The sequence below is a fragment of the Tursiops truncatus genome, chromosome 19 (assembly GCF_011762595.2).
Source record: "Tursiops truncatus isolate mTurTru1 chromosome 19, mTurTru1.mat.Y, whole genome shotgun sequence".
In the NCBI taxonomy this organism is placed as follows: domain Eukaryota; kingdom Metazoa; phylum Chordata; class Mammalia; order Artiodactyla; family Delphinidae; genus Tursiops; species Tursiops truncatus.
In genome coordinates, this window is record NC_047052.1 from 20,344,566 (window position 1) to 20,368,633 (window position 24,068).

Sequence of the window (24,068 nt, forward strand, 5' to 3'; positions counted from 1 at the left end):
GGACACTGGGACACAGCACCTGGACAGAGGGACACAGCGTTCACCAGGAATCATATTTTGTATGCTCCTCCTGGACCAACCTGGCTGCCCCAGAGAAAGGTCAAGTTCCTACCTCTACTCTGTGCCCTAGAGCAGTGGCTTGAGACGGCCGTTCTGGGTCATGCCCAGCTCTCAGGTGTGTGCCTCCCAGTACATGCCACCTAGGTCCAGGTTGAGACTGCAGATGCAGCAATTGTTATCCACAGATGTGGGACGAGCATTTGCTGGCTGATGACAAAACCCTTGGGTAAGTCTGCTCTCACTGATACTCCTTCCAACAGGTCAGCTCACGTGAGGCCTGGTTCCCCTTACCGTCACCCAACGTCCAGACTGATACACATTTACTTAACCGGTGGTAACGCTTTGGGTGAAAATGGCATCTTATGTTGCTTGCATTTTTGCTTCCTGATTACCAGTGAAGGCGAATACTCTTTGATGTGTGTTGTCGGTTTATGCGTCTGTTTCTGGGAATTACCAGTTCAAATCCTTAGGTCATTTTCTGTTGGTTTGTTTATTTCATCTTTTACCTATTGATCTGTAGACATGTTAATATGTCCCCATCTTTCATCTTTTTTCTCATCATGAATATTTTCTCTGTTATAAATTTTGAAAATATTTCTTGTAGTCCAGGGTTTTCTTGGTTCCCTTTACAGCATTTGTGTTTAGAAAGCCTGACTTAACCTCAATATTAGAAATATATTTCTCTGTGGTTTTTTTTCTAATTATTTGACATTTTTACTTGTTCGACGTGTGATGCTGTAATAATTCTGGAACCTATTTTTGTGACTGATGTTAGGTAAGGAGCTAAGTAGGAATCTACTTAGTTCCTTATGTCATATGAACAGGCAGTTGTTTTCACACCATTTATTGAACTGTCCAACATTTCTCAGCTGATATGAAATGCTTCCTTTGTCATGGTGAATGTTTCTATACGTATGTGTTTTTGTATACATATGTGTGGGTGTGCATTACCCATGCCTAGATCTCTATCTGTATATTTGCATTCATAATTTGGTTCTGGTGCCATTTTTGAGGTCTTTGCACTGTAACAGCGATATAACAGAACTCTCCTAAGTCTGTTTTGCTTAGCACATTTAGCAAGTACATATCTAGTGGCTGGACATAAAGAGCTACGTTTCCAGGGGTCCTTACCTTCTGAGAACTCTCATGTCCTTGTGAGTGGGCTGACACTGGACATGTTTTCAAGGCTGAAAGATTTATAAATAGTTAAATTACCATCTGAAATCCTGGAGTGGATCCTGCAATAGAAAGACATTAGAGAAAACTGTTGGTATCCAAATGAGGCCCGTAGTTTAGCTAATAATATTGTACCAATGTTAATTTCTTAGCGTTGACAGTGATGACAGTTATGGAAGATGTCAACATTAGGGGAAGCCGGATGAAGGGCATATTGGAAATCCCCCCTATTACTGTTGCAACTTTTTAGTAAATCTAAAGTTATTCAAGGATAAAGAAGTTTACTTAAACATTTTATTTTATTTTTTTGATCAGCATGCAATGTTGATGCAAGAACAGTAGAGATGCAATCACAAGCTCCTCTGGGGCAGTCAGTGAATGTGTCCCAGAAGGTGGAGCCTCTGAAGAGTGTGGCTTCTGAAAGACTCTTTACCACTTTGGGATTCGGTTCTCCTTTTTCTCATCCATATCATGGGAGAAGGTTGTGAAATGAAGCCCTTTCCCCGTTTGGGGGTTAGGGTGATTTGCTCTGTTGGGAAGTCCCCAGGCTCAGAATTCTTTGAGCATCTGCAAATGATGCTTAATGAGTTTTGCCTTCAAGCAGGCATAAGTCATCAAGTTGTAATACTGAAAGAGTGAGGAGCTCAGGTCAGAAGAAAATCATTTGAATTGCGGGTCGACAGACTGGCCTGCCGTGTGGCACAGCGCTTACATTCTCAGAGCCTCGTTTGCTCATCGGTAGAATGGGGATTAAGAAACTGCTACCTCTCAGGGCTGCCGTGACACTTGAACATGGTAATACATGTGGAAAGCATACCTGTCAGTACCTGGTGTGTTGTCAGTGTCTATGAACACAATTCCCTTCCTCACTTCCCTCACTCCTGCCGCACTTTAACTCCTGTTCAGACTAATATGGCAGCGAAGGAGCTTTGGTTAACAGCTGAAATCTCATTTAGAGTTTGTCCCCATCCTCTTCCAAACTGTCATATCACTCAGTGGTTACGTTTCTTTCTGGTGCTGGGGACAATCAAGCCGGCGAGATACTTTCTCAGTAATGCAAAATGTGATTTTTCCAGGATGATATTGCACGGGGAGGACATGGGAGTTGAAAGGAATTTTTAGTAGGCTCACCGTCACAAATCGGATTAACAGGAAATAAAACAAGGCTCAGGCAGTACACGGGCAGGGTCAAATTTCTTAAAAAGCAGGCACGCAGTCTTGGCAGAGGTTTGAATATCAGCCCCATTCTGGGTGCAAAACAAAGAGGTAAAAGCAGGAGCTTCGGCAGGGCCTCCACATCACACAGACCAGGAGGGAGGGCACCATTCCCATACTCTGCCTGCAGATAGCCCTTCCCAGGGTTCTGCAGTATACCGCCTCCAGGGGGCGCTAGGCAGCCCTGGGGACACATCTTGGCTCCCAACGGCAACTGAGACAAAATTCCTTAATCCCTCCAGGCTTGATGTCTGTCTGTAAAATGGAGGCAGGATTAGATGAATCAATAGGATCTACAGCATCTGCTGCAATACAATTTTTTTCCCCACGAACTCTCATTAAAATTAGTTGCACAGAATCCATTGCTAGGTGAAATTCCCTATTTTTTGGCATTGCTGAGACTATCTGAAAAATACAGCATATCGTACCAAAAAATGGGATGCACGAGGCCATGCGTGGTATGATGTCACTTTTGTAAAGTACATAAACAATAAAGACTAAACTATATACCTCCAAGGGATACATATGTATGCATATTGATGTTTGTGTATCTATGATGTATGTATATCTTGTATATCGACAGGCAGTCTGGTGGTTTATGAATGCACGATTCAGGATGGGACTCACTTCTGTCAGGGAGAAGGCAGAGATGGAAGGAGAGAGGAATACTCAGAAGGTCTCAGCACTTTAGTAACAATACTTCTCAGGCCCAGTGGTTGGACCATGAGGATGGGTTTTATGATTTTTTTTTATATCTTGCATATACCTAATGTATATTCCATTACATAATTTATTTACTATTTATTTTATTTTTATTTATTATTATTATTTTTTCGGTACGTGGGCCTCTCACTGTTGTGGCCTCTCCCGTTGCGGAGCACAGGCTCCGGACGCACAGGCCCAGCGGCCATGGCTCACGGTCCCAGCTGCTCCACGGCATGTGGGATCTTCCCGGACCGGGGCACGAACCCGTGTCCCCTGCATCAGCAGGTGGACTCTCAACCACTGCGCCACCAGGGAAGCCCTCCATTACATAATTTAAAGAAACCCTAGATAACCACTCTGAAAGCAAGTTTATGTTAAAAGGTTTATTGACTGAAAAAAGAAAACCAATCCAAAATACGTTATCAGTCATGAGGTGTAGGGGCAGCAGCATAAAGACAGTGAAACCCCACGGGACATTGAGCTTCCGAGCCTTCTGTTCACCCTTCTCTGGTGTGGTGTGCTTCCTCTGCTTCCCTCCCCAGGCACCCAGGCCCTGGGCTGGACCGCTCTGCCTGCGCAGGCTCCCATTCTGCTTTGGGCTCTGTTGTCTGCTCCCTGAAACTTGCCCTGGGGCAGGAGCTGGAGGGTGTGACCTTCACAGGAAGTTCCTTGTCTGCTCTTCTTTCTTCTCACTTTTTCCTTGTAAGGAGGAGGAGCCACCCACCCTGTCCTCCAGGGTCTTTCTGCACGTGGCACACCCTCTCTATCACCTGCACCTATGTTAATGGTCTTGTTACCTGTCTGTCATCCCCAGCATCAGGCACTCAGCAAGTACTCATTTCCTTCTCCCTTTCCGTGATCTGCTCACTCAGTTTCTCCATCCCTACAACGGTCCCTACTTCAGATGGACACTATGACAACCCTAGGAGAAAGCCAGGTGGTCACCCCCGCACGGGAGCTGGAATAGAGGAGACGGCCTGGAAACAGCTTCTTCTCCCAGGCTGCCTTGGTCTGATCGAGCAGACCTCTTTGCCTCTGGGAGCCTTAATATTCCTGTCTGTCAAGTGGGACATCCTTTTCTGCCTGTTTTGGGGGCTCCTAGTCACTGATGGAAGGGCAAGTGCTTGGACAGGTTAGAAGCATCCTCCGGAGTTTCCAGTAGAGAGTAGACGTGTCTCCAGAGACTTGGAGCGTCTGTCCTTGCAGCTGTCTGATGGCCCCTGTGTCCCTTGTTGGTCATGGAGGCATTGGTGGCGACAGCAGCGCTTTCAAGTGCTCCCTCATGGCCTCGCCATGTTCACACGCCTTCCCTTCTGCCCAGCTGCTAGGCTTCAGGGCGAACGCCCAGTTCGTAGCATGGGACCTGTCATCTGTGGGCCATGGGTCCCAGGGAGGTCAAGGCCTCTTTCTCGGGTTTCCCCTGGGAGCGGAGGGCAGCTCCTCTTGACTTCCCCTGCCTGCCCCTGGTGGGCTTCAGCCGGGAGTTCCCCGTGCACCACAGCTGTGACTCTGGACACGGTTTGCTACATATGGAAATCAGCCTCCGTCTGCCTGGGGAGCGGTTTCCAGTTTTCAGTTCCCAGAAGGTGCTGGAATGCAGACGGGTCTCTCTCCTGCCCCAGGAAGCAGACTGTGTTCACAAAACAGGTTTGGAATAACTAGTCACAATTGGGAAAGTGGGGACAGCAAGGAGGAGGCACCCTGGGCTTGTGGCCTCAGAATTCCGGAGATCCACACGGCGTTAGCGTTCAGGATGACAGGGTCACACATCCTTTCAACCTCCTACCACCACGCCTAGGACACCTCGCTAATTAGGCTGTGTTCACCACGGGCTGTCACGTTCCTTTTATTTTTTCATTCCACCTGGGCCAGGTTTTAGCTGCAAGACCTTGGACAAGTGACCTCAGCACCCTGAACCACAGTGGCGTCATCTGTAAAAAGGAGAAAGGATGCCTTGCAGAGTTATTGTGAAGATTAGAGCTCACGGGTGCAGAGTTCACAGCAGCCTGCTGGAGACCCAGAACAGTCGAGTTATTCCTAAAGTCCTTGCTCTGTAGCATTGTTGTGCCACCAGCACATAAAGCCTGACTTTTGGGGCGCAATGTGGGTATTTGTTGAAGGTCTGATTATTGTTTCTATAAATTCTAAAATCTTAAAATGGGAAGCCGGAAGGCGAAGATATTTTGAGCTGAAATCTCTGTTCTTTTCCAATTTATTTTTAAGATATAAGGCATTAAGTAAATTTATTTCCACCCTCTCTTATCATTGAGGTGATGCCACATCTGTCTGCCGAGTGGGCTCCTGAAGGCTGCATGTCCATGCTTTGTTCATCTGCTCGTCTGGGGTTCGTTGCAAACACCCGCCGTCTCCTTGGGCCCCGGTCCTGTGGACCGGCGAGCTGCAGAAAGCCCAGTAACCAGTCAAGGCCGTGTTCTTTCCTCTGATAGATGAGGTCAAGCCACACTTGGCATATTTCAAATGTGTTTTCCCTAACTTGCTACCTCCTAACAAAGAAAGAGACATATCACACCCTCATTAGCTTCAAAGAGAAATAATAATGTTTGTTTTTTTCTCCTTTTCTTGCATGGGCAAGGGATTTAGCTTTGCTTAAAGGAAACACAGATGACGCTAATGAGACCACAGTGTCTTAATTTGCATATTAGATGAGATAAATATTGAGCTAATGAACACCTAGGATGAATTTTCGTTGCCTGGGACAATTGTTCTATGGTGATAGTAGTTCTTTGCTACTTACCCAGGAACAGAACAATTTGAAAGAGAATCACTTCCCCACAAATACTTCAGGCCAACCAAAAATGCTCCCAGGAAATGTCATCCAGAAATTCTTACGTTAATTTGCAATAAATCCTGGACCCTCTTTCAAGTTAACCCTGATCCTGTTGGCAAGTAATACCAGCGGAAGGTCTGTCCCACAGACCAGAGAAGAGCTGAGTGGGGCTGGGAGGGGCTGTGGGCAGGAGAAGTTGGTTGGTCACATCTAGGGTTCTGGCAAAGGGTTTGAAAAGAACAACCTGGGTTGGACAGTCATTTACTCTAGGAGCGGGACTGGCTACATAATTTGCCAGGCCCCGTGCAAAATGGAGATGCAGGGTCCCCTGTTCAGAAATGAAGAAGTTCAAGATGGCCGTGGCTGAACATCAAACCAAAAGTGGTCCTTCTAAGTAGAGGGGGCTTTTGTTCTGCTGCATAGCTTACACGCTGTTGAAGTTTGCCCCATCTGTTGTGTATGAGCTTTGAAGAGAAGAAAGAAAGGGGGAAACATTTAAAAAGAAGTAATATTTCACATCTAGCTCATTTCAATGAATTAAGTGAGTTTAGATGGATATAAATCAAATTAAATGGAAAAAGAATGCTGAGCACCAGGCCCACCGCGGTTCCGCTGCCCCCTCTCCCTTTCCTCTCCTCTGTGCATCTGTTTGCATCTGTGAATAGCTGACTAGGGCACTCGATTCTCTTCCCACACCCTCCAGAACTGCTTCCCCACCTTCAGCAATGCTTGCTCAACTTTCGACTTCCAAGTGTTAAGCTTTGCTCTGCCTTTTGTATTTTAATTGCTTTCTCTCCTGCTCTTAATGCGCAATCAGGGCTATTTCTTTATTGAGGACCTGCTGGCAAATTTCAAGCAGACTTGTGTGTATGAAAGGAACAGGTGAAATCCACGTTCTCTGGCATGAATAGCTGTGGGGAGGCGTGGAATAACCATCTATCTAAGGGAAAATGTCCACTTAACTTGCAGTCTTAATTCAAAGGAAATGTCAAGTACTCAACTCTGTGCTTTGTGGCAACTGAAGAGAAGATTGGAAGGAGGGTTGGTGAGAATAACTGAGACCACAGCCACTGCGGGGGAAATTAGCTTAGGTAGGTGTGCGTGCCTGTATTGAATGCCCAGTATTGCCCATCAGAATTAACTCCCTAGCAACAAGTAGGCAGGAAGTAAAGGCCGAAGTATTGTAGGCTAAATTGAGAAGCCATAAACTCATCATTATGGGGTAGTAAGGGGTTATAGTTATGCAGGGCACACTGTATCGTAGGATTGCTTCCAAGGAATGGTCGTTCTTGCCCCAGATCCTTCCTTTGTCTGATTCATAATAATTTTGCCAGTGGGATATTTGTTTCTTCGAATTTCTGTATGTTTCTACCACCACCTTAATGCCCTGCACTCAGCTGGCTGCCGATACATGCCTGTTGACGGACAGAGATGTAGGACGCCATCAAATTGTTTCCTCCCCGAAGGAGTGGAAACCCCGTGCCTTCAATTAGTGCCTTTCCTCCTGGCTGGAACTCTTCGGTATGACAAAGGCATCAGGTTACAGAGGGATGTGGGGAATTGTCCTAGTAGTACCACAGATGTCATACATGTCCCAAGCTCTCAGAGACAGCTGAGCTCAATGATAGGAAACGTGACGATGCGTCTGTGTCATTTTCATGGGGCTCCCCTGTGCCCTGAAGGACAAACGTTCTGGCTTAGACGTATAACAGCGTTGCCCCAAATGGAAACAGGGCTTTCAGACCTGCCAATTTGACTACTTAGGTCAAATTGAGCCAATATTTTATGAGTTAAACATTTTTTTTTAAACCAAACCATGAAAATGACAAATTGTGACACTTTATAAAGACAAGCTCCTCACTTTCCCCACCCCAAAGCAACTGAAAATGGTTTGCCTCCTTTAAAAGGGAGGACTGGACCTTTGGAAGGTCTGAGTATTCCATTATGTCAACCCTAGATGTGGGTGGGTGACATGTCGTATGTCTTTCTTTGTGTGTCGGTGTGCTGCTGCGGGCTTGGCGGTTTCCAGCTCGGTACCCGCCTTGCCAATCTGAGCGTGCCCTGGGTCACGTGCATTGTCTCAGCTGGAACCGTGGACCGTTGCGTTAGTCTGCTAGGGCTGCCGTCACAGACGGGGTGGCTTAAACAACAGGCATTTATTTTCTCACAGTTCTGGAGCCTGGAAGTACAGGATCAAGGTGGCGGCAGGTTTGGTGGCTTCTGAGGCCTCTCTCTTCGGTTTGCAGATGGCCACCTTCTTGCTGCTCCTCACGTGGCCTTTTCTCTGTGGCTGTGCACCCCTGATGCCTCTTCTGTGTCCTCTTCGTATTGGATTAGGGCCCACCGGAGAGACTTTATTTTGATTCAATGACCTCTTTCAAGGCCAAGGTACTGGGGATTAGGGCTTCAATGTACATGAATTTGGGGGGGACACATTTCAGCTCTTCATGATTACCAAGTCACTTCCCTTCCCATTACCAAGGGCAAATTGTTCGAGTGTGGAGATCAACCGAAAACATTTAGAGAGACGGGTGGGGCACAGATGCTTTGCGGGGAGAAGATGGAGATGTGCTTCTTCCTTTACCACAGCCTCAGGCCTTCTTCAGGTCACTCCAGCCCCCGCCCCTTCTCCTGTGGGTGCAGTCTCCCCAGGGCCTGGCATCAGAGGGCATCTCACAGGCCTGGCTTTATCTGCTGGACAGATGTTCGCAGAGCCTCTGACGCTGAATTTTACTCTTTGGTTGATATTGTCGTCAAGGTTTTATTAGCGATGACAGAGAGAGATGAGGGGATGGAGGTAAAAAGATATAGAGACTCTGGGGGAAGGTTAGGCCTTAGGCCTCTTCAGTGTTTTGTTTTTCAATTTTGGTCCTAATCCATCACCCCCTTCTGCCTGTCTCCTGCCCCCTCTGTTAAAAGATGCAGCTTCTACAAGCAGAGAGGCCTCTGACAAGCAGAGAAAGAAAGACAACAGGACTTCAGCCTGGGCCCAGGTCACTTGCTTTGCTTAGCTCGACATTGCCCATTGGCTGTTGTCAGCCAGCTGGTAATTTATGGCCTCTGGTCAAGAAGGCGTGGGCCGGAAACCGCCACCTTCATCCCCCACGCTTGCTGCGTCCATGCCAGCGCCTTCCGAAGCTTCTGTCTGCTGGGGAAGGCTTGGGGGCTGCCACCCTACCACGGAGCCCGTGACCCCGCAACCCCGGAGCGGCCTGTCTGGCACCTGCGATCTGTCCAGTAGGTAGCCACGCCCTTCTTCTGAAGGCCATGCAGCATGACATGCCTTACATTTTGAGACCCAAAATAGCTGTTCTCAGTGGCAGTTTCCCCTTCCAGATGGTTCTGTTCTTCCATAAAGGTGATGGTTCATGCTTGAAGAAGTCGTGCCCCAGAGGAAAAGTCCAGGCGAGGACAAGCAGGAAATGTGACCCCCATGACAGCAGGGCTCCCTTCTCACTGTGCTCCAGTGTCACTGTCCCTTTAAGGTCCACACGCTCCTCTTCTGAAACACCCCCCCCCCCACCCCGATTCCAGGCACATCCATCTCTGAGCACCGCGAGCTCCTCAGCAGCATCTCCAGGGCACACCTGCTTACCCTGTGCAGACAGTCTCTGGGGCAGAGCCTCTGTCCTTGCACCTGACCTTCAGAATCCAGCATGGAGCTGTGCACACACAGTTACTCGGCAAGTAATGTATCAAATGAGCAGGGTGACGATGGATGACAACTAACAAGGCTCCTGCCCCTCCTACACCTGCTCAGGTGTGACTGCTTCTGGGGGCCCGCTGCCCCCAACTCCACAGTTCACTCCTTCCTCTGTATAGCCTTGCACATTTGTCTAACTTTTATGTGCATATTACATAGTAATTATATTTCTTTGTTTACCCATCACTCTCTCCACCCTAGCAGAATATGACCCATTCTCTTTGGTGTTTTCCAAACCTAGAGCTAAGTGTGGCCCTGGGAAGGCGCCATGACGTGACATGACTGTTGAACTGAAATACACTTAACTAGGAGGAGAAATCATGTTGCTTGAAGTATGCTGGCTCTGGCTCTGGCTACTTTAGAAGCAATGACTTGATTTAGTCTCATTATTTATGAAGCAAGTGCTATGCTGAGGCAGGGTCCTGGGCATTACAGATGAAACAAATGCATGCTTGTTGAATTGCTTCCACTGACTAGCAATTTTCAAAGAGGTTACCTCTCTACAGCCCACTCGAATCGGATCAGGGGATGTGTCTGTTTTGTTCACTGCTCAATTGAACAAACCAGTGCCTACCTCAGTGACTGGCAAATAAGGCACTCCGTAATATTCATAGACTAAATGAATGAAGAACCTGTGAGATAGATAGTATGGTAGCATTTTATGGAGAAGTTAAATCACTTGCTAAAGGCCATTCAGCTATTACCTGGCAGAACCATGATTCAAATCTGGTCTGTTTGACTCCAGAGGACATGGTATCTCCACGTCCCCCATCCTCTCCCTGTCTTGCACGATGACAGTGTTTCCATTGTCATCAACTGAGAGCACAGATGCTGTCATGTAAAATGGGCCATGCGTGAGATGCAGGAAAAGCTCTAGGTGGGACTGGAGGAAGTGTGGGTTATTATTGTTATAAATTATCTTGTTTTTCTGCAAAACACCAGAGGAGGACTCAAAGAGAAGGTGGTCATTAGCTGGGTCTGGTAGAATTACAGGTTTGTGACCTTCACGTGATGGTCAGCAGAGGAACCTGCAAGGTGAATGCCAGGCCTGTGGGAGAGGCAGAGTGGGCCTTGACCACCCCTTGTTTGCCTGAGGAAATTAATTCAGCCAACTTATATCAAGTACCTAGGCTGGGCCTGGATCCTGGAATGGACAGAGCGTGTCTTGTACCCTTGACTAACTCGTGACCTACTCAGGGAAACAGAATCATGTTCTGCTCCCCGCAGCTTGGCCATGGGGTGGGGCAGTGGTCCCTGTACAGCCCTGTTATATGGGGTCATCTAGTGGTGTGGTGGCATTGCTCATGGCCTGGATATTTCTCTGGGAGAGAGTCTCAGGTCTGTGGGTGTTTATTGGCCAAGGTCTGATGAAGAGAGCCTTTGTTTTTCACCAAAGTAATCACCTCTGAAGGAGTGGGAACTCAGCTCCTGTCATCAGCCCAGAGCCGAGGAGAAATTAAAGGTTTTGATCTGCAGTTGATCAACTCTTAAAGTCACAGTGTGGGGTGTTTCTGAGCTTGATCTGTTTTTTTTGTTTGGATTTGTTTAATATTTGCCTTATTGGTGGGAAGGGCTCTCCTTCATTTAAGACACATGGGAAGTGCTTCCTGATGATTTATGCCGGGGAGGGGCCAATCTGTGGGATAGATAACAGATGCTCTTTGGGGAGCATTAAAATGACATTATTGTGAAATATTTATGCTAATGAATAGCTCAAGTGATCACTCCTGGGCTGATGGCTCAGGAGTAGCTGTCACTGCCTGAGGAGCAGGTTACGATGGCAAGCCTCCTCTGTGTCGATGCTCCTTGACCTTCAATGAAAAGGCAAGAGACGGGATAGACGCTCAGTTATTTATCCCCAGTTATGGATCTGCCGTTTTTCATATTTTAACACGTTTACTTAATCCCACTGCAGTCTCTGCAAGGAGCCATGATTATCCCCATTCTAGAGATGAGGAACCGGAAGCTCAGAAAGCTCAAGTGAGTTGCCTGAGGTCACACAGCTTGTCAGAGGTCTAGCTTGCTTTATCTGGTTGGAAGATGGGTGTCTCTATTCTCTATAATGCATTTTCCCTCCTAGACTTTAGAATTCCACTCACTGGCTTTCAAGATGGCTTGTTGTGCCTTTTCTATGACAGTTGGAAAGATAAAGGACTGAGAAAGTTGGGTCTCATCTGACCTAGGAGGTGAGGTGGGCTTCTGTAAGCCTCTCATCCCCCTGGCTAGGCAGGCCTGGTGTATAAGGACTCCTCAGGAGCCTGAATACCAGGGCCTGCTGGGGAGGGTGGGTGCAGTCACTGTGCACTAACCATTATCCTATGGACCTTATATGGGCTCACGTTTGTAACGGGCAGAGCAGCCCAATGCGGTATATTACCTGCATTCTACGGAGGAGGAAATGGAGGTATAACGATGATAAATGAGTTACCCAACATCATTTGACAACCAGGAGACAGGGCAGGAATTTTAAACCACTGGCTTCTAACTCCAAAATCCATACTTTTTCCATTAGGTCACCATGTCTCCTAGTCAGGGGCAAATGGGAAAGTACAGAAACATTCTGAGGGAATGTGAATGAGGGTGATGGGAAACGAGCAGTTGTATGTGGGAGGGGACAGCATGTGGGGGACGCCATCCTGTGTGAGAGGAGTCGGGGCACAGGACGTGGGCCTGCAGGGTGGGCGGAGCTGGCCTTGGCTGTGCCGGTCTGTGCTGAGCGAACCCTTGTAGTTGCCCAGTGTAGGGGTGGGGGGCAAACTGCAGATGTGGAGAGAGGGTTAAAGAGGCCCTCTCACCCTCTGCGTGGTGCATTCAAAAAGACTGAGCTAAGGGCTTCCCTGGTGGCGCAGTGGTTAGGAGTCCGCCTGCCGATGCAGGGGACACGGGTTCGTGCCCCGGTCCGGGAGGATCCCACATGCCGCGGAGCGGCTGGGCCCGTGAGCCATGGCCGCTGGGCCTGCGCATCCGGACCCTGTGCTCCGTAACGGGAGAGGCCACAGCAGTGAGAGGCCTGCGTACAGCAAAAAAAAAAAAAAAAAAAAAAAAAGACTGAGCTAAAAATAATGGGTGTCCTTTCTTTGAGATTTATATGTACCCATTGCATGAAATGAACAAAGATGAAACCAACATTATATTTGCCTTAAATATTCTCCTCACTTCAAACTGTTATTCTCCCTTCCAATATCTTGAGACAGGTGTGGGCGGGGCCGGGGTGTGTGTGTGTTTTTATTTTGTTTTGTTTCACGATAGCCTGATAGCCTGCAATAAAGCCAACTCTGGTTAGAAAGAGACATTTTCGTTCCACATCACAAAGTGTGAATGAGAAAGCAGGAGAGGCTATTTTCTGTTCTTTTATGACTGATATTTGGACAAAGTGACCACAGCCAAGCTTGTAGCTAATGATGGAAAGGGGACGTTTAATAGTGTTGCACAGGCTGGGTCGTGGCTCTATGAAGGGAAGTTTAGTGTTACCTACCCTACCTCTGCTCTGGGCTTTTGATAGCAAACACGAAGTGACTCGTGTTAGTAAATAGGGTTTAACAATGCTGAGGTAAAAGTGGAAGGTTGCCCCAGGGCTCACGTTGTAGCCATAGTTGCTGCACATCCTGAGGTTAGACTGTAAGTATCAGGACCTCACTGGCTGGGCTTAGAACAAGTTCTCAACTAAAAAGCAAACTTGAAGAGTTAGGAACGTGATTCCTGTAGCCAGAAGTAGACAGTCTGGTGCATATAGACCATGGGGAACAAGCATCGCAGGGGCACCCGTTTACTCTTTCAAAGCATATTTATTGAGGGTCTACTAGAGAGGGGCTAAAGATGCATTTCCCTCTTGGAGCCCACATTCCAAAAGCTGGTGATCTGGGCCAAATGATCATTGCACTATTTACAATAGCCAAGATGTGAAAGAAACCTAAGTGTCCATCGACAGAGGAATTGATAAAGAAGATGTGGTACCTATACACAGTGGACTATTACTCGGCCATAAAAAAGAATGAGGGCTTCCCTGGTGGCGTAGTGGTTGAGAATCCGCCTGCTGATGCAGGGGACACAGGTTCGTGCCCCGGTCTGGGAAGATCCCACGTGCCGCGGAGCGGCTGGGCCCGTGAGCCACGGCCGCTGAGCCTGCACGTCTGGAGCCTGTGCTACGCAATGGGAGAGGCCACAACAGTGAGAGGCCCGCGTACCGCAAAAAAAAAAAAAAGAATGAAATAATGTCATTTGCAACAACATGGATGGACCTAGAGGTTATCATGCTAAGTGAAGTAAGGCAGACAGAGACAAATATCATATGATATCACTTATATGTGGCATCTGAAAAAATGATACAAATGAATTTATTTACAAAACAAATAGACTCATAGACATGGAAAACAAACTTATGGTTACCAAAGGGAATAGCAGTGGGTTGGGGAGGGGGGAGAAATTAGGAGTTTGGAATTAACATATACACACTACTATGTATATATCTATATCTATATAATATATAGCACAGGGAACTGTACTCAATATCTTGTAATAACCTGTAATGGAAAAGAATCTGAAAAAGAATATATGTGTATATATGTATAACTGAATCACTTTGCGGTACAGTTGAAACTAACACAACTTCAATTAAAAAAAAAAAATGAACTGCAACCTCCCCTACATGGGTTGTAGATTAACAGACAGGCTTTAGGGCAGCGCTTTTCAAATGGGGTTCTTGTTAAAACACAGGTTCTGATTCAGTAAGTCTGGGCTGGGGCCCGAGGTTCTGCGTTTCTCTCAAGTCCCAGGTACTGCTGGCGCTGCTGATCCTGACCTCACCGTGGGGAGCGCAGTCCAGGCTCCCAGCCCAGCGCGCTTTCTATGTGGTCTGTTCACTTCAGTCTGTGGAGTCACATGAATCAAGTTCTCCTTCCAGCGTGTGAACTTCAGCATATTCAGTAAATCCATTCGTCATCTTGAGGAAGGCGCTAGAGATAGGGATCCCCTCTCAAGGTAGATAGAGACCTGGTGGAAGCACCATCACCTGAGTGTAAGGGTCGAGACTCTTGGCTCGAGTAGAGCAGATTGCGGGAATACACCTTATTGCACTTTCATGTTCCACTTGGGCTGGATTTCAGGGGCTGCCCCTAATTGTATGGAACTTGAACTTGGTCCAAATTTATGACACACCACCTTGTATTTTTCGGAGGAGCCCCCAAAACACAACTTGCTCCTTTTGTCTCAGTAAAAACACTTGTTTTCAGGTCATGAGTGCCTATGTTATTGCAGACACACACACACACACACACACACACACACATTCTTCGTTGTTTCTGGTTACAGTTTTCAGATCGGGCCACATTTCAGCAACACAATTAGTCCCCAAATGCCAGAACTCCCAGTTGAGATGCTGGGATTTCAGCAGTTCCCGAACATCCAGTTTCGGGAGGCTTGGTTTCGTTCAGGTGCTCCGTTACTCCACTATAACCGACACTCAAAAGCGACAAGGACGAGGACATCGGAGCGGGGAACTGAAGAATGGCCTCTGAAAATTGGAAATCCATTTAAAGTGGGAGGCCATCTCGTCTGCACCCTTGGTAAATGTTATAAAGCGAAGGAGCTATAACCTCTGAATTAGTGTGGAGAGAGAGGCAGTGGAGTGCAGCAGGCTATCAGGAAAAGGGTATCGTGTTTGGAAATGAGGGTTTGATGCACGATGAGAAGCAGAACGTGCAGGCGTTTTTCATTTGGCCAGAGATCAGCAGCTTCTGCTAGCAAACAGTTCCTGGAGGGATGAAATTTCATCGGGGAGAAAGGGGACCGACACACAGCCGGCAGAGGCAGACGAGTTTCCGAGACGAAGAAAAATGCAGTCTAGGTAAATGCTGTTTACTCTAAAATATGAACTACAGAGAGAGTAATTGTTTAATCATCTGGGGCCTTTGAACAATTCACTTTTTGTGGCTCTCTCATCCGAGAGCCATTACCTCTGTGCTGCCCACCTGTTCCTCTGCCAAATGGGAATGTAACCCAGTTAATGAGGCCATTATCCAAAGCTCACTGCAGAAGGAGGGGGAATTTCACCTGGGACAAGGAACACAGAAGAGAAAAAAAAAAGTACTGTTCTGTGACCTTCCTTTGCTCAAAAAGTTTGAAGAAAATGGAATTGTTCGTAAGAAATGGCAGGAGAGCGCAAAGCACAATTTACCCCATGAATGTAACAGCAGTAGTGCGCATACTTGCTGGAAACCACTGGACTCTTAAGTAAAGGGCCACAGATCTTTAGATTTCCACATAATTAAGGACTGATAATCACCGTGCGTTGTGCCACCGGCACAAAGTAGTATTTAACTTACAGTGCTCACATTTCTTTTAAAACCCACCCCAAAGTTCCAGCTTCAGGCTTTGCTTTTATAAATGTGGTTGCTGGAAACTACATGCAAAACCAGCTTTTTTTTTTTTTTTTTTTTTTTCCCTTTCTCTCTTTAAGAGCAAACCTAGTAAAGTCGCTTAATGTTTCAGGATGCCTGCACAATATTTTTAAGTCGTTTGCAGATAAGGGAAGATTCCATAGCCCCAAGAAATAGAAAAAATACCAGCCACCTTCATTAACCTGCTAAATTTCAGGAGAGATGATGGTCTCAGGCGCACTGGTGGTTATCAAGCCTGCGGACACCTTTGTAGTGACAGATCGGGAATGATCGGGGGCAGTTTGCTGCAGTTCATTTCCAACACCATGGAGCTTGTGGTTATCCATTTGTTCAGGCGTTTGACGTCTATCAGGGCCTGCGCCGGGAGGCCATGGTAAGAACGAACAACAACATCAAACACAAAGAGACCTGGCTCCTGCCTGCTCTGTGTTTACAGTCAAACGTGTGAGACAAACACAAACCAAAGAATCAGATGGAGAAATATGGGATGACAACTGCCGTAAGTAGAAGGAGGACGACCTGGTACTCTGGGAGCTGATGGCAGGAATTGACCAGGTCAGGGAGGATCAGGGAAGCTTCCAGAAGAAGCAGTACTGAAATGTTCATCCTCTAAGCATAATTCCTTAGTTCCTTCAATGTTTAAGGGTTTAGCTCACCTTTTCTGAATGCTCATCTACTCTGATCTTCACAATAGAAAAGCAAGGCAGAGACTGTTGTCCCCACGTCACAGACAGGGACAGTGGGGCAGGAGGGGGCGAGAGCAGACTGCCCGGTAGAGCCCAGCCTCTGGGGTTGCGTGCCGTCCTTGACATTAGTCAGCCTTGTGTCTGCTTTTTGTCTGCTGCTTTCTGGATGATGTTTCACATATTAAGCCTGATAAGCCTTAGCTGTGACCAGCTTCTCAGCAGTGGTGAGACTCGAGTCACTGAAATAAAATATTCTTCAGCTGCTGCTGTCAGCTGGCCTCCCCAGATAGCCGTTGCCGTGTCTGTGGATTAGTCTGTGCTGTAGCCCTCTGCCGTCCCCTCCTAGATTCTTAGCTCTCCTCTGCTTGACGTTTCCAGGGATGGGACCCCGGCTGCCTCCTGACGTGGTCCCCTATCTGGGGACAGCTGCACGTATTAGCAAGATCTTTAGGGTAAGCTGCTAAAGTGCTCACGGTGTCTTCTGCTTGGTCACATGGCTTCTGGTGCAAGAATTAATGGAGGGACTTTAGCAGAAGTGGAGGGAAAGGACTGGGGACCTTCTGGAAGCCAACAGTGTAATAGCATGGGGCACATGAAGCCTGCTCTGAAACATGTGTTTGTGCTGGGTTTGTTCGGGGATAGAATGCTATCCTTCCTTACTGCCCATCAAGGGTAGAACTGTAAAGAAGTAGGACCTGTCTGAGACATCCTGAGTGGTCCTCCCAGCAAATAAAATGGGTACACCCTCTACTCCTCACCCGCCAGCACATTTTCCCCTCGCTTGATGTTTCTGCATGAACTTCATAAAACAGTGGCCTGTGAATTAGATGAAGGAGGTCCTGGGGGATCCCCGGGGGGCTGGGATCTATGCCCCTGACCCTGACGGACTTGCCACAGTGGTTGGAGGTGAATGTTTCCTCCCCACGCTCTGAGCCGTCAGCCCCTTTGACATTCTCCTTCTGGAATCACTGGATGCCCTGGAAATTACAACTGGGAGTCCAGAGCTGTGAATTCCCTTGTTTCTTTAGGAGATGACTATTGTAGACCCTCCTCGCTCTCATAAACAGGCTGTAAGTGGAGTGCAGAGCTGGCAATGGCAGTTTCCCCAGGTGGCAGGCTGGCACTCAGGAGGTGTGATCAGACCAGGAAAGGTGGGGAATTCACGCCACAAAACCCCTGCCAGGTTTTGAAAGGAAGCCCTTTGACTTTATATAGGGAGAGAGATGAAAGAGTAAGATATCTCAGGAAGAAAATGACCTCTTCCAGATACACACCTTGAAGCCTGATACTGTCCTCCCCTTCCTGACAAGATGCTTGGCTCTCAAGGAATTAGAAAACAAAAACCTTACTCTGCTCAAGAGAGAGGGTTGGATTTAACGTTCAGCTGATCAGGCTCTGCTAAGCTCTTCCTGTGAAACAGTGGCATTGTATTGCCTACTCTAAGCAACATGTCACAAACAGTGTCTCATTGTTTGGGGAGAGCCTGACACATGGATTCAGTGGTGCCCATTTTGCAGATGAGAAAAGCCAGACAGTCAGGAAGAAGCCGTACAGTTAGGACTTTGGATTTGCTAGCCTAAGGAGCCCTCTCCTTTTTCATGAGCCAAGTTCTCTCCTCAGGAGGCAACACCTGGTGCTAAGGCCTAAGGATGGCTAGAGGGAGGAGAAAGCCTCAGCGGCGGGCAGGCTGTAATTTGTGCCGCCGAGGACATTCAGTGCAGTAGGACAAACAAGGCTAACAGCACAGAAAACAGGTGGAAGGCTTCTCTGTAGTGAGATTTGCATTCAGGTGTGAAAGAAGGATCTTAATAACAATCGGAAGATGGGTGCTATAGACCAAATGTTTGTATCCTCCCCAAATCCATATAGTGAAACCTAATCCCCAACGTGGCAGGATTTGGAGGGGAGACCTTTGGCAGGTGATGAGGCCATGAGGGTGGAGCCCTCATGAATGGGATTCGTGTCCTTGTAAAGGAGACCCCAGAGAGCTCCCTTGCCGTTTCCAGTGTATGAGAACATAGTGAAAAGATGGCCCTCTGTGTACCAGGGAGTGGGCCCTCACCAGACACTGAATCTGCTGGCACCTTGATCTTGGACATCCCAGCCTCCAGAGCTGTGAGAAGTAAGTGTTTGTGGTTCCAGCCACCCAGTCTGTGGTGTTCTGTTACAGCAGCCCAAAGAGACTAAGACAGCGGGGATTCCTGGTGAGACACTGGTGTGGGCGGAGGCCGGTTGGAGGCGCGGTCAGGGAGTGTTCAGCTGAGGCTGGTCAGACCTTTGCAGTTGGTTGCCTGCAGGTGCATCTGGTCACAGAGAGGGACGAATTCGACGGCTTCCCGTGCAACTGCATTATCTCTGATGCAGTGTTTCTGGCCCTCGACACTGTTGACATTTGGGGCTGAGCAATTCTTTGTTGTGGAGGATGTCTTGTGAACTTTAGGATGTTTGACAGCATCCCTGGACTCTACCCCGGTGTCGTGACGACCAGAAATGTCTTCAGACTTTTGCCAAACGTTCCTTGGGGCAGCGGGGGTGAGGACACTCCATCCTCGTGGCAATCTCAGCAGATGACTTCACTCTCCTTTGTGCTGATGTAGGAAAACAGAGGCTAATGGTTACAAAACTTGTACCTGGGAGCGTGGGGTTTGGAAACCATGTTTGTTCCGATCCTTGACAAGACTCTGCCTGACTGCCGGGGGGAGCAGGGTCAGGGCCACCTCTTGGACTTGGTGGTGGTGAGCTTTGATCTGTTTTCTCGTGCTTTGGAACTTGCCCCTGGCCTGGTTCGCTTATCCAAATAGGGAGAAGGGCCCTGTGCGGCACGAGAGCGAATTGTTGGATTTTCAGCCCTTTCGGTGCGGCCTATTAATGTTATCGCATAGCACTCTGTGAACCGATTCATGCGTTCTCAACATTCACTGAGCTCTGACCACGTCCTAGGCGTGATGCTGGGTCCCGGGGAAAGAAGGGTGGACAGATCACAGCCTGATCCCTGCTCTCACGCCTTGATCACAGCTGGAGACAGACAACAAGACATTAACGATCCCCACGGCAGCAGCGAACCCAAACAGCACGCTCTGATGGGAAACGCGGGGATGAGAGAACTGGCTGGATAGCCCGAGATCTGAAGGCTGAGGAGGTACCGGCTCTGGAGGTAGGTGGAGGGTATTGGAGACAGAGGGAACAGTCAGTGCAAAGACCCGCGAGTGAGGAAGAGTTCGCTCTGTTTTAGAAATGGGTAGAGAGGTGTGCGGGGCTGGATTTGCCAGGAGATCACCACCCTAACACTAGCGGTTGAGCACCGGAAGTTCCCAGCTAATCGCCCTGTGGACAAGATTTCCGGAATAATGATGACTTCAGCGCGGAAAAGGATAGTGGATCTGAATGTGTCTGGAGATCCTCATGTACTCCCGGCCTGATAACGTCTCAGGAGACACATCATTGTCTCCACATGTGTCTGTTTCTTCCCCAGACTTTCAAAAGCTGGGGAGGAAAACATTGTCCTCTACCTGTCTGGGTTCTTCTGGCTGATCTAAGGATTAAGTTGACGTTAGACACATTAACAGGAGAACATCAAACAAAGCTTGGTAACGTATATACTTGGGAGAGAGCCAGGAAAATGAACTCGCCATGTACGCCCTCACCTTAAATACCACTTCCAGTTAAAGACAAAAGAGGATGTTGGGGGCAGTGGTTTGGGACTTCAAAGGGGAGGAAAGTAACTCACATGGAGACGGAAAAGCAAGTGTTTGGTAAATAAATGTTTGGTGGGCCCTGCAGAGACACTGGGACACAGAGAGGACTCTGATCTCCAGGCCGCCTGCTGAGTTCCCCGCCGGAAGCCCACATTCTCAGCAGATGTCTCTGCTGATAGCGCTATTCTGGGAACAGGCCCTCTAGCTAAATTCTTTTAGTCAGTTAGGGGGATGGACAAAGTTTCTTCCTAAGTCTTTCGGGCCCTGATTGTTTTCAGCTCAAAATAATCCACATGCCCCAAAGTGAGGTTTTGGGGAGGCAAGTTCTGCCCCCCTACACAGACCCACTTGGGTCGCCTCCATAAGGAGGGGCGGGGGGTCCTCGGGGACCCCCCTGTGCCTGTGCCGCCCCTGCATTCCCTGCTCTGCGTCCAGCCACTCAGGGCCCGGAATACTTGCTGGCCTCAGGAGACCCCCGTGTTGTGCCTACTCACGTCTTTCTCCAGCCGTGAGGCCCTGGCCGCTCCTGTCTCTCTTGCTGGCTTTGTTCCCCGATGGTCCCGGGATGGATTCTTCTTCCACCTTGTGTCTGAGTTTGCCTGCAGCCTGGCCTTTCTGTCAGGCCGGGTGCATTAGAAGCGGGTGTGGGAGCCTGTGCTCTGACCCTGGCTGGAGCTCTGCGAGCCAAGGGAAGTTTATGCCCCCGTGCCTGCCTCTGGGAGGGAAGTTTATGCCCCCGTGCCCGCCTCTGGGAGGGAAGTTTATGCCCCCGTGCCCGCCTCTGGGGATGCACTGCCTCCTGGCTGAGGGCCTTGCAGGGGCTCAGCGTTTTCCGGACTAGGAGGCAGCCCCGTGGCAGGATGAGACACGCTGGGGTTTGCAGTCCACAGACTTGAGCTAGAATACAGGCACCAGAAGGTAGGAGCGGTGGAATCTCAGAAAGTTCCTCCACCTCCTGACACATGGGTGCCCGGGTGCCAGCTCAGGGTCGAACTCCCAGCCCTTCCTCCCCGGGATGGGGGCCTCACCCAGTGGCCGCGTGTGCGCCTCTCACCCCCAGGTCTCTCGGATGCATTGCAGATGGAGGAAGCTCCTCCTCGGCTTTAGTTCTCCTGGAGCTGGAGGAGACCGTAAGCTTGGGCATTTGAGGTGGGTTCAAACCCAGGCCTCACCATCCACTGGTTATGTGATTTCAGACAAGTGCCTCAATCTTGCTGGGCCTTCAGTTCCTCAGATGTAAAATGCAGATAATGGCCCCCTCAAGGAGGGCAGCCCGCGCCCGAGCCCTGGCGTCAAGAGTCATCTCCATACATCAGTATCCCTTTTCTTTTCCTCCCTCCCTCCCTCCCTCCTCCCTCCTCCTTCCTCCCTCCTCCTTCCTCCTTCCTCCCTCCTCCTTCCTCCTTCCTCCTTCCCTCCTTCCTCCCTCCTCTTTCCTCCCTCCCTCCCTCCTCCTTCCTCCGTCCCTCCCTCCTCCCTCCTCCTTCCTCCTTCCTCCCTCCCTCCCTCCCTCCTCCTTCCTCTCTCCCTCCCTCCCTCCCTCCTCCCTCCTCCTTCCTCCTTCCTCCCTCCCTCCTCCCTCCTTCCTCCCTCCCTCCTCCCCCCTCCCTCCCCTCCCTCCCTCCTCCCTCCTCCCTCCCTCCTCCCTCCTCCCTCCCTTCCTCCTGCTTCCTCCCTCCCTCCTGCTTCCTCCCTCCCTCTCCTCCTCCCTCCCTCCCTCCTCCTCCCTCCCTCCTCTCTCCTCCCTCCCTCCCTCCTCCCTCCTCCCTCTTCCTCCCTCCCTCCCTCCCTCTTCCCCCTCCCTCCCTCCCTCCTCCCTCCTCCTCCCTCCCCTCCCCCTCCTCCCTCCTCCCCCCCCTCCCCCTCCTCCCTCCCTCCTCCCTCCTCCCTCCTCCCTCCTCCTTCCTCCTTCCTCCCTCCTCCTTCCTCCTTCCTCCCTCCTCCCTCCTCCCTCCTCCTCCCTCCCTCCCTCCCTCCCTCCTCCCTCCTCCTTCCTCCCTCCCCCCTCCTCCCTCCTCCCTCCTCCTCCCTCCCTCCCTCCCTCCCTCCCTCCTCCCTCCTCCTTCCTCCCTCCCTCCCTCCCTCCTCCCTCCTCCTTCCTCCCTCCCTCCCTCCCTCCCTCCTCCCTCCCTCCCTCCTCCCTCCTCCCTCCTCCCTCCTCCCTCCTCCCTCCTCCCTCCTCCCTCCTCCCTCCTCCTTCCTCCCTCCCTCCCTCCTCCCTCCTCCCTCCCACCCTCCTGAATGCATTCAGGGCAAGATCACTTGAGGACATATATCCTTTGTCTCCCTATGAGAGCCGCCCTCCCTGCCCCCCATCTCATGTAATTGTCAGCAACAAAGTTGGAAAATAAGGCATGTGAAGCAGCTCTCAGCACTGCAACATCTGCACCAGACAAAACTCGAAAAGCCCTCAATCCCCAGTCATGAATGCACTATAAAAACAATGTGGCAGAAATGAAAATTGTTCCATCATAATATTTCACGGTTCTTTTTGACAAAAGCCAAGCCGCCCTCATGAATACACATTTCCCAGCATCTTATGCATTATGCATCAGCCTATAGCAGGGGACCTGGGAATTGCCAGGCCCTAGTAAAGGGCCTTTGAAAATGCCTATTTTGTAAACAAATGGAGCCCAGACCCCGCACTCAGGCTCTTTAGGTAATTTAAGACCAACGCTGGCTGCCCGAGTGGGGACCAGCTCTTCTTAGGGCCGTAGATGGCAGGTGTCTCCAACGTTCTCTGGGTAGAGAGGGGGCGCTTCAGCGTTCGGTAGTCTCATCTTTAATTTCCGAGTATCCAGCATGGCCATCCGGAGGGGCAGGGGCAGTTCCTCCCCGAGCCAGAGCCAGGTGTCGCCGGAATGCCAAACGAGCCCACCAAGGCTGGCTGGGCAGTCAGGCAAATTAGTCAGGACTTCTGACTCCCAAGAGCCTCCACGGGATCAAGCCCTGTGATGGGGGTGCTGGGTGGAGGGGACAAGGAGGTCTGAGCACACAGAGGCTGGCCTGTCTCAGTGGGCTTGCAGGAAGCATCTCTCTTTGCCCCAAGTAGGCAAGCTGGAAGTAGGTATTAAGCGTGCGTTACTGTCAGTGGGAAGTCCCTTGAAGATTATTAACTAACCCCTGCGGTTCAAGGAAGGGGAGACTGAGGCCAGGTATTTTAAGTGACATGTTCAAGGTCACACTGGTTAGTGAGCAGTAGTTCTGGGACTGCTGGAAGCCGGTTGTCTTTTCCCAGCACCTCCCACTGCTTCAATCATGAATTGGCAGCAACTGAAAGGACCAGGGGTAAAATGGTTACTGATTGCTGTGATTTAAGCAAAGGGCAGACGGGGATCCTTACAACAGCCCTGGAAGAGAGCATAATTCAGGGCTGTTTTGTGTCATTTGCAATCTGTCCTCTATGGTAGCCTATTTGAAATGGTGAGTGATGCATGATAGATATCTACTCATTACGTTATATGTGTCACAATAACAAGGTGGTGATTGATTCATTGCTACGTGTATTTATTTCATAAGAATATTCAGCTCCCATTAGGGGGTGCTGCAGATGGCTTTGAATTGAGGGACAGGAATTCTGAACTCCAGTGTTGGTAGGCCCTATTCTTCCCTTCTGTGGACCTCAGATTCGTTCTTGTAAAAAGC

At 49.3% G+C, this 24,068-nt stretch overlaps 1 protein-coding gene across 1 annotated transcript in view; it reads left to right on the plus strand.

Annotated features, from left to right (window-relative positions):
- The window catches only part of LOC109550088 (thymidine kinase 2, mitochondrial), an 886,444-nt gene that overhangs the window by 680,676 nt on the left and 181,700 nt on the right, over positions 1-24,068 (plus strand). The window contains exon 26 of the mRNA XM_073796974.1: positions 19,744-19,882. The gene's annotated coding sequence lies outside the window, so the exon portion shown is untranslated. The remainder of the gene's footprint in view (positions 1-19,743; positions 19,883-24,068) is intronic.